The following is a 13273-nucleotide window of genomic DNA, read 5'->3' on the forward strand; positions in this document are numbered from 1 at the left end:
AGCTGGGGATCACCCATGGAAGCTGCAAAGTTTTCAGGAATAATGGCGCCTAGCGTGGGGCTCAAATACATGGCCCCGGAATTTAGAGTTTCATGTTCTATCGATTGAGCTAACCGGACCAGCATTTTAAGCCGTTCATATTCCAAAATACAGGGATAGAAATCCTGATTTCCAGTTGGTGTCTCAGCTTGTTATGAGTTTAACTCATGTGAATAAAGCTTGTGATGATAAAAATGTGTTCATCCCCTTGGGGAACTGAAGCACATTGACATAAACAGAGGATCACAGATAGACATTTACACTGAGAAGGAGAGGCAAACACCAAGAAAGCAAGGGCGACACCAACTTGGCCAATTATTGTTCCTTTCCAGACTCCAAATTGAGTAAATGTTTGCAGATGAATGGAAATGAAGAAACGCGGAAGGTAAGCAGGTAAAGTACACGGGAATGTTGGAAGGTTTTTATTCAATTTAACCAATAACTAACCCTGGAGGCATCTAAAGGAAGATGTGCAGTCAGCCAGACTCAAACCTGCTTCGGGAGACCCCAATGGATTTCAAGCCCATTACTTTAAACACTTGGCCCCAACTACAGGCCTTACGGTGATTTTAATGTTGCTCATATAACATCCCCGAACGGTTCTAGCAGCGACAGAGATCATTCGGCTCCACATCTTCCCGGTCACCCTGCAATTTACACTGACTCTCCTTGTTCTTCCTACCAAAATGAAGATCTTAAAAGGATACCGACTTCGAGCCGATTCTGAGATGATGTGACTGAAAGGGCAACACACACAGGAGACTGGAGTCTAAACCCAACCCCCTGAGACCGCTCGGCCATGCTATCTCCACTCAATGCACACTAACCATTGCCTTGAGTGGTGTTTGCACTGAATTACAACATAACCAACATAACCAAGATAGTCCATTTTACCTCCCGAGCCCCTCATAGTATCATAGTATCAGGTTCAAAGTTACCCCACAGATAGAGGCCATTCAGCCCGTGTCATAGCAACATAGGGCTCAGGAACAGGAGCAGGAATAGGCCATTCAGCCCTTTGAGTCTGTTCTGCTGTTCAATAAGATCATGGCTGATCTTTTGTGGGCTCAACTCCAATTTCCTGTCTGTCCGCCATAACCCTTGACTCCCTTGTCTATCAAAAATCTATCTAAGTCTGCCTTGAATAAATTCAATGACTCAGCCTCCAATGCTTTCTGGGAAAAATAATTCCACAGACTAACAACCCACCGAGAGAGAAAAAAAAACTTCTCATCTCCGTCTGAAAAGGGAGACCTCTTGCTCTTCTGGAAACTAACTCGCCTGGTCCAACTCCCTCGCCTTTTCCCCGGAGACCTGGATTTTCTGTCCAATCCTCTCTTGAAATCCACGATTGAACCTGCCTCCCCCATACTCTCAGATAGTGCATTCCAGATCCTAACCACTCGCTGTGTAACAGAGAAACCCCTTTAGAATTATTGGCTTCGGGACAATCAGAATATTTGGTAACAGACAAAACACTGAAAGTTTCAAAGGGAGACGGCAACTGTTGTAGCAGAGCTGGTTCCCGGTGAGATGGAGGTGTCCATGTATCCACGATGAGTGTCCCAAATTTAATTTTGGGAGAATGAAACTGATAGAGAACAATTGTCATTCTGGTAGCAGCAATCTGAAGCTTTAACTCACTGACCCCCTGCTTTAGGGTATCTCGAAGAGTCAACTTTCATCAGTCTCTGTTGCACAATTGATCAGTACATTCAGCTGAGAACTGAAAAAAAATCGGTGGTTTGAGGCCACCCAGGGGCGAATCCGTCGTCGTTTTCTCCCCATCAACATTCATTCCCACACAGGTCTGGCTGGCTCTGTGGCTCTGAAACCACAGGAAAATATCGCCCAACATTGCAAGCTCGACTTTTACCCTCTGAGTTCCCACAACAATCTTCATTTCTGAACTTTCATTTCAAAGAATATTCTGAATATTCATTTTAAAGAAAATAAACGATCATGTACCTCCATCTAGCCCAATAGAAATCTATGAAGTTATTGGATCAAACGAACACATCAATTTTTCTCTCTTCCTCAGCTCCACAGTGAGTGAGACAGGGAAATGCAGCAATTATCCAGCCCAACACTCTCCAATCAGCCGCTGCCAGAAGAAACATTCTTTTAAAACTATTATTATTTTGCTGAATTTTATTTTGAGAAAGAATGAAGACTCAGGGAGGTGGTGGCTTATTGGTATTGTCACTGGGCTAGTAATCCAGAGTAATCAGGGTAATCCATTGGGGGCCAGGGTTGGAATCCCACATAGAATTGAAAGTCTAACGGTGACCATGGAACGATTGTCATAAGAACTCATCTGGTTCACTAATGTCCTTTAGGGAAGCAAGAATGACACCAACCTGGTTCTGTTTTTGTTCTATGTTCCAGTGCTAGTTTCATGACTGTTTTCGTTAATGAACGTAAATATGAAAACTCTCGAATGTTTGGTTGGATTAGATTCAATTTAAATGATAATTAACTCTGTAGACAGCGAGTTAAAAGCAGGGAAAATGGGAAGCGGAAAACCCCAATGGATTTGGACTCCAACGCCTTAACCACTTGGCCACGATGACTGGTCCTCTGCACAGTTTAATGTTGTTGGCATAGAATCATAAATGCCTACAGCAGAAAAGGAGTAAATTCGGTCCATCGTGTCCGTGTCGGCTCTCTGGAAGAGCAATTTAACTAATTTCATAATCCCACCTTTTTCCCACAGCAATTTATATCGATCCTGTCCCTCCTCGTCCTTCCTGTAAAAATGAAACACCGCATACATACCCCTAAATAAAATTTGAGCTGGCACGTGTTCGACCTGCTGTTCAAACTGCTCATGTACAACTTGCAATTTCCAAAACACACCAACCTCATCACTGCGGTTCCTGTGAAACTGACAACGGAACACACGGCTGACATTCATCACTGAAAGTAACTGACGCACGTCAAATTCTAAACGCTTCCATGCTGCAGCTGTTTCTGCTTCTATCCCTGCCTCGCCTCCAGCTCCATGTGCCCGTTAAACTCCCAGGTCAATTAATTGCTTGATGCAGGCAAAGTCAGTTCACGAACCTAATTTTTCCCTGGTAAGCAGGGACAGGGAATGTAAGACACGAGGCTTTGAGTCGGGATGGGTTGACAGGAGCTCATTTTCCTGATTGTCCGAGATACTGATTACAGGAATGTGCACAGTGTCAATTATCCACAGCCAGACTCTCCTTCCAATCTTGTGCACCTTGTTAAGCTTTGAAACTGTTAATATTTTCACACTGGATTTCAATGTGAAGAAAGCGGAGCTGGGATGAGTTTATGTTGTTCAGTCGATGTACTGCAAGAAGGTACACAACAGGCTCATGATAAAAGTGCCTATTTTGAAAGGGACGCTCCATCTCCATACCATTATGTTTATCCAGAAGCCCTGTTAAAGGTGCAAGAAATATTTAGTGGAGTGATGCCAGAACTGAAAAGTTATAACTTCAAGAACGATTCAAAAGGTTCAACAGGTTCTCTGGAAAACAGGGTGAGGGATGACTTGATCGAAGCTGTTAATGTCAGAAAAGTGTTTGGAAGATGTTTCCACTTGCAGACAGACAAGAATCAATATAACTTAGTCACCAATAAATCCAATGTCCATTTCAGAAGCAACGTCTTTGACCAGAAAGAAAGGCTGAAAATGATAGAAGTACTTGGCATATCTGGAAATTTCATTGGATTGAGAGTCAGAGTTATGTTTTCAGGTCTGTGCACTGACTCAGTACAGTTCTGCTGAAAAGTCACAGGCCTGAAAGGAAAAATATGTGTCGCTCCACTGACGCTATCAGGCCTGTTTCGAATTCCAAAATGTCCTGTTTTTATTTCAGATTTACAGCATCTTTTCCTTGGATGAGAATGTAGAACTCATTTCAAGAAGGATTTGAGATCCAAGTCTGAGCTTCACACTCCTGGGTAAAGTCACACACTGAAAACATCATTCACCAGCTGAATGTGGAAATGATTCATTCGATCATCTGATGAGTTGACACAGCAGCAGTCACATCTGATGGAGAAAATTCTGGTAGTTCATGTGTGCAAAGTTTGGCCACCAGTCACCAGAGGCTTTAAAAGTTCAAAAGATTTAATCCGCAATAGGCACATTCTTACTGGCAAGACGGAGTTTAAATGTTCAGTGTGTGGAAAGAAAAATAACTTATTCACCTCACCTGCTAAGAATCCAGTGAATTGACATCTAACTGTAGGGGTTTGTTCTGCTGTTAATTACACCCAGGTCAGGAGTATGGTAGAGGCGTGTGTACTTTATTGCCTCAATTGATTTAATAATTTTATATCTTGACCCTAAATCTTTAGTCATCATCGGATCATCAAAAATAATTTTATATGCAACAGTATCGGCTTCTAATGGCGGATCTGTCACCTAGCATTCACAGCGGGAGAGAATGTGCTCTATCCAGAGCCCCAGAGAGATAAGCATGCGCATTGCGGGTGTGGTTGGCACCTGCGCATTGTGGATTCCTGTCTGAGCATGCGCAGTGCTATCCTGTGAGCAGAGCGGCAGCGAGTGGGTGAAAAAACGGCGACTGCAGCAGAATAACAGAGTTGTGGGTGGGTGAGCGGGAGGAATGGAGCCAGCGGAGTGCGCAAGGAGGCTTCATAAACACTTGGTACAGGCCCCAGACGCTTAATAGGAAACTACCGGTCCCGCGTTTGCAGCAAACAGACCGGAAATAGCTGAATATCCCTCTGCTCGGCCCGGGGGAGCGGCTGTGCAGCAGGGCGCATGCGCGGCCATACTGGTCCAGGTGGCAGGAGGAGACAATGTTTTGAATTTCTATCCTGGATTGACAGGGATGGTTTTTGGAAACTCCATTTACAGGGGGTTAGAAGGAGAGGATTTACATACAGTAAACTCAAACCAATGTCTGTCTCTTCGCAATTTCTATCCTGGGCTGACAGTGATGGATTTTTTTAATACTCTTTTTACAGGATGTAAAATGGGAAGGATTTGCAAACGGAAAGCTCAAACCAAACATCACATCAAGATCTAACAGTGTCACTCGATTCATCAGGATCTGAATATTATTGGCCTCTGACTGTAAGCATTGTGTTCCAGCTCATTCAACCACTCACTCTGTAAATTCCTTTCCTCGTTGATCTTGCCTCAAATCTTAAACCTGTGTCTGTAATTCTTTTATGATCAACTAATGTGAACATCTTTATCTACCTTATCTCAACCTAACATAAACTTATGCACCTCCATAAAATCTCCCCTCAACTTACTTTGCTCCAAGGAGAACAACACCAGTTTCTCCAAACTAACCTTACAACTAAAATCCCTCATCCCTCGACCCAATCTGGTAAATCTCCTCTGCACCCTCTCAAGGACCCTCCCATCCTTCATAATGTGTGGTGATCACTGGTTTGCACAGACCCAGATGTTCTGTGTCCATGTCTGTGACATCATCACACATCGACAATTACACTGTGACATCATCGCACATCGACAATTACACCGTGACATCATCCCGCTCCCTGGATATTTCCTCAACTGGGAGATTTTTCTCTGACTCCAGTGCTTCTGATAGGCTCCAGCAGGAGAGTTTATATTTAAAAACTGAAATTGTTTCAGAGTTGAGTATTCTTGACTATTCATCCACAGTTTAGAGCTTTTAGTGCTGTGCTCTGTTATCTGTGAGAGGTTTCATGTCTCTGGGACTGGTGCGAGTCCTTTACTGTGGATCTGAATCCATGTCCATCTATTGCTCTGTTTCACCTCTGCCCTTCCTGATCACCTCTCTGCCATTGTCTAACTTTCTCTGTCTCTAATTATGAGTGTATTTTAATTATGTTTAGGATTTTAATGTTCCTTCTGTCAACTGTGTCTAAATGAGGTTTCCACTGCTGCCCATCCCCTGACCATGTGCTGCTGGCTCACCAGCTTTATCTTCCCACAGTACCTTTGAGGAATTGTTTTTTCCTGAGCTGTAGTCCATTTCTCATTCACTTTGGCGCCTATGTTAACCATCAAATTCTGCCCAACCTGAAATGGTAATTAATTCATTCTATTGTGTAATTAAATGTACAGGAGTGTTAGAAAACAACATTTGACACTGAGCCACATGAAGAGATATCAGGGCAGATGAACAAAGTTTTACTCAAAGAGGTAGGTTTTAAGGAGGAAAGTGAGGTGGAGAAGTTTAGGCGGGAAATTCCAGAGCTTGTGGCCTTGGCAGCTGCTGGGGGAGACACAAAAGGTGGAGCAGTTAAAATCAGGAATGCTGAGCAGGTCGGAATTAGAGAAGCAAATATATCTCGAAGGGCTGTGAGGCTGGAGGAGATTACAGAGGTAGGGAGGGAGAGACCATGGAGGGATTTGAAAACAAGAATGAGAAATTTGAAATTGAGGTTCTCCTTAACCCAGAGCTCTTGTAAGTCAGTGAGTACAGGGGTGAATAAGACTTGGTGCAAGTGAGCAGAGTTTTGGATTACAGGGAGGCTGAATGTGGGAGGCCAGCTGGGAGTGCGTTAGGATAGTTACGTCTAGAGGGAACAAAGGAATGGATGACAGATTGAGCAATTACATACAGGGATATGCGGATAGTGTGGGAAAAATATTTTGATCAGATTGAATGTTGGAGCAGGCTCAAAGGGCTGAATGGCCTACTCCTGCTCCTATGTCCCTATGAACAGCCTGGTTCAGCCTCAGTTGTCAGGGAGAAGGATGGAGCCGGTGGTCAGGGAGTGGAGTTTGTAGCGGGGACTGAAGACAATGACTTCAGTCTTCCTAATATTGAAATGGAGGAAATTTCTGTTCATCCAGACAAGTCAGGATAGTGTGTGACTAGGACAGGATCTTGGAGGTGATGGTGTTCACATACACCTGCTACCCTGGTCCTTTAGGTGGTGGAGGTTGAGATTTCTGGAGACTTTGTCATAGTTCTTGTTGTGTTGTAGATATCCCTTCACCCCCTGCCTCTCCCACCTCTCTCTCCCTCTGCTTCCTTGTAGGCCAGAGCCTTGTGTAGGCCCAGACCGGGTGGCAGATTCCCTTCCCTGAAGGACATTAGTGAACCAGTTGGGTTTTTATGACAATCCAGCAGTTTTCATGGTCACTTTTTCCTCGTGCCGGCCCCACAAATTCCCAGATTCATTCAGCTCAATTACACAACCTGCCTTTGTGTTTTTGTGGGTTCTCTCTCACTCCCTTTTTTCTGTTTTAAATCAATTTCACAGGGTATTAGAAGGGGAGGATTTGCAGTCGGGAAACTGAAATCAAACATCACATCAGGACCTGACGGAGTCGCACAATTTATCGTAAACTGAATATCATCGGATTTTGATCATGGAAGGAAAAGGCACCGTTCACAATGGAGAGATACCAAGGAAATGTGAGGATTGTGGAAAGGAATTCAGATACCCATTTGAGCTGGAAACTCATCGGTGCACTCACACTGGGGAGAGGCCGTTCACCAGCTCCGAGTGTGGGAAAGGATTCAGTCAGTCATCCAGCCTGAAGACACACCAGCGAGTTCACACTGATAAGAGGCCTTTTAAATGCTCAGACTGTGGGAAGTGCTCTAAAAGTTCTGAGGAACTGATGCGTCATCACTGTGTTCACACTGATGAGAGACCATTCAGGTGCTCTCACTGTGGGATTGGGTTCAGACGATCATCTGAACTCACTGAACACCAGCGAGTTCACACTGGGGAGAGACCATTCACCTGCTCCCAGTGTGGGAAGGGCTTCACTACCTCATCCAACCTACTGATGCACCAGCGAGTTCACACTGGGGAGAGGCCTTTTCAATGTCCATACTGTGGGAAATGCTATAAAAATCCTGGGAATCTGATGTCCCATCAATGTGTTCACTCTGATGAGAGACCTTTTAAAAGCCCAGACTGTGGGAAATGCTATAAAAGTTCTGGTGAACTGATGCACCATCAACGTGTTCACACTGACGAGAGACCGTTCAGGTGCTCTCACTGTGGGACTGGGTTCAGGCGATCATCTCAACTCACTGAACACCAGCGAATTCACACTGGGGAGAGACCTTTCACCTGCTCCAAGTGTGGGAAGGGATTCACTCAGTCATCCAGCCTGCTAACACACCAGCGAGTTCACACTGGGGAGAGACCATTCACCTGCTCTGTGTGTGGGAAGGGATTCACTCAGTCATCCCATCTGCTGACACACCAGTGGGTTCACACTGGGGAGAGGCCGTTCATCTGCTCCATGTGTGGGAAAGGATTCACTCTTTCATCCCATCTGCTGACACACCAGCGGGTTCACACTGGGGAGAGGCCGTTCACATGTTCCGGGTGTGGGATGGGATTCACTCGCTTATACCATCTGCTGAGACACCAGCAAGTTCACAAGTAACTGCAGTGATTGGAGTTTGCTGTGAAATTACATCCAAGACTGAACCATGCTCATGGGAGTCTCTTTCTGCTGATGTTAATAAACTCCAGGTCAGTTATAGGGAGTAATATCCTGGATAAAAGTCAAATAAATCATCTTTGTGTTAAACTCACCATGTGTCAAGTGTTTTTAATCTCTCAGACACAAGTTAGTTCCCTTTGAAGGGGTCTTCCTCACCCCCATCTCCTCCATCCTCACCTCCAACAACAAGTGTGAGGAGCTCATGGGGCAGAAAATTACGCTCGGTGGGCGAGAGTCCCGACGTCATCGCGCAGTCCTGCAATATTTCACGAACAATTAAGAAACCTGTAAGGCCACTAAGAAGTTAATTAAATTCAAATTTACGCTGCCCATCGAACCTAATGGTTGGCGGGCGGGCGAAAAGGCCAAGCGGCCTTTACCTTTTTCAGGAAACCTCATCCACGGGCGGGACGAGGTCACCTGAAGCAAATCAAATTTTACACTTGAATTCAAAGCATGAAACAAAAACGGAAAATGCTGGAAAAACTTAGCAGGTCTGACAGCATCTCTGGAGAGACAAACAGAGTTTTGCTTTTTTGCAAAAGTATTTTGCTTTTATCTTATTTAATTCACTGCCACTCTCTTCCAGGAATGCCTACCTTGAAGCAGTACTGCTCTGCAGTATTTTGCTTTTATCTTATTAATTCAGAACATCTTCCTGCTCATGTGACAGAGTGACATGAGGGGACATGTTTCATAACCTGTAAAAAATATTTATGTCTATATTTTTTCAAGTCAATCCATCTCCCTGAGACAGCTCTCTGCTTCAGGGAGATTATGTAGCTCGCTCTCACGTGCATGCACAAAGGTCACACTCGCCCAGCTCGCACTCCTCCCCCCGCCCGCACAGGCAGCGCTGAGCACTGCTGCTCACGTTTCACACAGCACAGGCCTTAATTGGCCCCCAGCATGAAATTGCCTTCCGGGCCTGATTGCAGGCAGTGGTCAGCTTCCCGACTGCCCCACTCACCCCCGCCAAGCCCGCACGCCAAGGGCAAAATTCTGCCCATGGAGCTTCTTTGTCACTAAGATTGAGAAAATCCAATCAGCTGCCTCTGATGCTTCCCTCCCTTCCACTAGCCCACCGGGACAAACTGTCTGAACCCTGAACCCACATTTTCTCCAGTTTCTCTCCCATCTCCCCTCATGTCCTCTCAGTGCTCATCTTGTCCATGAGACTCACTTTCTGCTGTACTGACCCCACTCTCACTGATCTACTGATCACCCAACTTCTCCATGTTAGCTGATATTATTCACAGATTTGTCTCTCTCTTCTGGTACTGTCCCTCTCACCTTTTAATCCACCATCCTGACCCATCCTAAAAGCAGGATCTATCTTTGCCCCCTCCTATTTCCCATCTCCATGCTACGACTAGGTGACGTCATCCAAAAGCACCGTGTTACTTTACACATGTACACTGACAACTCCCAGCTCTACCTCACCACCATCCCTCTCCATTCCTCCACTGTTACTAAATTATCAAACTGCTTATCCCACATCCAGTACTGGATGAGCAGAAATTTCCTCCAATTAAAAATTGAAGACAAAAGCCATTGTCTTCAATCACCACTATAAATTCCATCCCCTAACTACTGAGACCATCCCGATGAGTTATCATAAGGGTACGTTGTCCTATGTTTATCAACCCAGGAATCTTTCTTCCTAAACAAGGAAGATAGAGAGAGAACTATTTCTGTAATGTTCATTAAATTTCTGAAGATTTTATAAAGTTAATTAGACAATTATTTCTCACAGATCTCTCCACCTTGAGAAGGGAATATCCTTTCTGACTTCTCACAACTGATTTCTGACTAACCTCACTATTTCTAAGCTACGAGCTTGTTTTCCTAATTTCTTGATGACAAACTGTAGATAACATACTAAAGCTACTAGAATGATCAGAATCAGCTACACAAACACTTGAGCTGCCACCAAGAATAAATGTCAAAACTTTTCCACTAAAATGTGATAACTATCGACTTAGATTCATCCTCCCCATCTGCTGATCATCCCACACAATTCTAAATTATTGACATGTTGTAATTACACCTGGTTCAAACAAAAGTTCATGCACAGACTTTAAAGATTCTTCAGCTCTCTGTTAACCTACATCCTCTTCGTGGATATTTTCTAAATCCAGATTCTATTTCCTTCTTCAAATTAATTTGACTCACTTTGATATGTTCAAGGTGTTTAATTCTTTCCTGAATGTTTGAGAGACGATTTTTATCTGGAATAGGTCTTACTGTATTGATAATTTAAAACGTTGTTTCATTCTACTGGCCACAATAATCACTCATGCCCTGTTTTTTCTTCTTCATTCATGGGATATGGGCTTCGCTGGCTGGGCCAGCATTTATTGCCCACCGCTAGTTCCACTTGAGAAGGTGGTGATGAGCTGCCTTCTTGAACCACTGCAGTCCATGTGGTGTAGCTACACCCACAATGCTGTTAGGAAGGGACTTCTAGGATTTTGAACCAACGACAGTGAAGGATTGGCAATATATTTCCAATTCAGGATGATGGTTGACTTGGAGGGGAATTTCCAGGTGGTTGTGTTCCCATCTATCTGCTGCCATGATTCTTCTAGATGTTAGTGATCATGGGTTTGGATGGTGCTGTCGAAGGAGCCTTGGTGAATTCCTGCAGTGGTCATCATCAAAGCCCATCTACTCTCATCCATTTTCCACCACTTGGCCCGTAGTCCTGTAAGCTGTGGTGTTTCAAGTGTTCATCTAAATACTTCTTAAATGTTGTGAGGGTTCCTGCCTCTACCACCCCCTCAGGCACTGAGTTCCTCATTTCACCTGGGCCTGGGGATTTATCCACTTTTAAGGCCGCCATTAGAGACTGAGTCTCAGTTAATCATTGTCTGAATCTGGGGATGGGAGGGGCAGATTCTGTTAGCAAATGGAATGAAAAATAACAAAGACAAAGTTCCAGCTCATACCATTCGCACCTTATGATAACATAGCTATGGGATAATCTTGAGGATGGATAGAGTTGTATTAGAAGCATTTCAGGGAAGGTTCACTCAGTTGATTTCTGGGATGAAAGCGTTGTCTTTCTTTTAAAATTCATTCTCGGGATGTAAGCTTTGCTGGCAGGTTCCAGATAGCCCACACACTCTGGGTGAAAAGAAAATCCTCAAATCCCCTCGAAACCTTCTGCCCCTTACCTTAAATCTATACCCCCTGAGTATTGACCCCTCCACTAAAGAGAAAAAATTCTTCCTATCCACCCTATCTATGCCCCTCATAATTTTGTGCACCTCTATCAGGTCCCCCCTCAGCCTTCTCTGCTCTGAGGAAAACAATCCCAGGCTATCTAGTCTCTCTTCATAGCTGAAATGTTCCAGCCCAGGCAACATCCTGAGTGAATCTCCTCTGCACCCTCTCCAGTGCATTCACGTCCTTCCTGTAGTGTGGCAAACAGAACTGCACAGAGTACTCCAAATGTGGCCTAACTAATTCTTTATACTGCTCCATCATAACCTCCCTGCTCTTGCATTCAATGCCTCGACTAATATGTCGACAATGTTTGACACAGAGCTGATTTATTTAACCTTTATCCAGAATATTAAACTCCAGCCCAGTTACAGGGATTATTAACATCAGCAGAAACAAAGCCCAGCTGTCGGAAAGAGTATTGTTCAGTCCTGGATGTGATTAACAGCAGAGTCCAACCCTGGGAGTCACTTGTGAATACACTGGTGTGTCTGCAGGGTAGATGAATGACTGAATCCCTTCCCACACATGGAGCAGGTGAACAGTCTCTCTCCAGGGTGAACTCGCTGGTGTTTCAGCCGGAGGGGTGGGTGAATGAACCCCTTCCCACACACCGTCCAGGTCAATGGCCTTTCTCCAGTGTGTACTCACTGGTGTGTCAGCAGATCCATTTTGCTTTTATAGCTTTTCACACAGTCGGCACATTTAAAAGGTCTCTTTTCAGAGTTAACACATTGATGTGAAGTGCAGTTGAATGGTTTATGCCCAGTGTGAACTCGCTGATGTGTCAGCGGAATCTTTCTGCTATTAAAGCAATTTTCACAGTCAGAACATTTAAAAGGTCTCTTGTCAGAGTGAACAAGTTGGTGTGAAGTGAGGGTACTTATCTGAGTGAATCTCTTCCCACAGTCAGTGCAGGTGAACGGCCTCTCCCCAGTGTGAGTGCGCTGATGAGATTCCAGCTCAAATGGGGATCTGAATCCTAACCCACAGTCCCTACATTTCCACGGTCTCTCCATGGTGTCAGTGTCCCTATGTCTCTCCATGTTGGACGATCAGTTGAATTCTTGTCCACAGACAGAACACTTCTCCCTGCTGTGAATGGTGAAATGTTTTTTTTCAGTTGGTGTAACAGGTTAAAGCTCCTTCTACAGTCAGTTCACTGGAGCACTTTCACTCGGGTGTGTCTGTGTCTCGGTGCTTTTCCAGTCACACTGATGTTTGAAATCTTTTCCCACAGACAGAACAGACAAATATTTCTCCTTCCACAGTCAAAGATCAATGTTATTCAGTCCAATGTCGGGAATTATAGACCAGTCAGCCTGATGTCGGTCGTAGGGAAAATTCTAGAGTCCATTATAAAAGATTCAATAGCTGAGCACTTGGAAAACAGTGGCAGAATGGGACAGAGTCCACATGGATTTATGAAAGGGAAATCATGCTTGACAAATCTACTGGAATTTTTCGAGGATGTAACTTGTAGAGTTGATGAGGGGGAGCCAGTGGATGTGGTTTATTTGGACTTTCAGATAGCTTTCGACAAAGTCCCACATAAGAGATTAGCGTGTAAAATTAGAG

At 44.4% G+C, this 13273-nt stretch overlaps 1 pseudogene; it reads left to right on the plus strand.

The window, feature by feature from the left end:
• LOC144698558 (uncharacterized) overlaps positions 1-8407 on the plus strand; it is a 65012-nt pseudogene extending 56605 nt beyond the window's left edge.
• Positions 8408-13273: the final 4866 nt, after the last annotated feature.

This window comes from Cetorhinus maximus, chromosome 23 (assembly GCF_964194155.1).
Source record: "Cetorhinus maximus chromosome 23, sCetMax3.hap1.1, whole genome shotgun sequence".
NCBI lineage: Eukaryota > Metazoa > Chordata > Chondrichthyes > Lamniformes > Cetorhinidae > Cetorhinus > Cetorhinus maximus.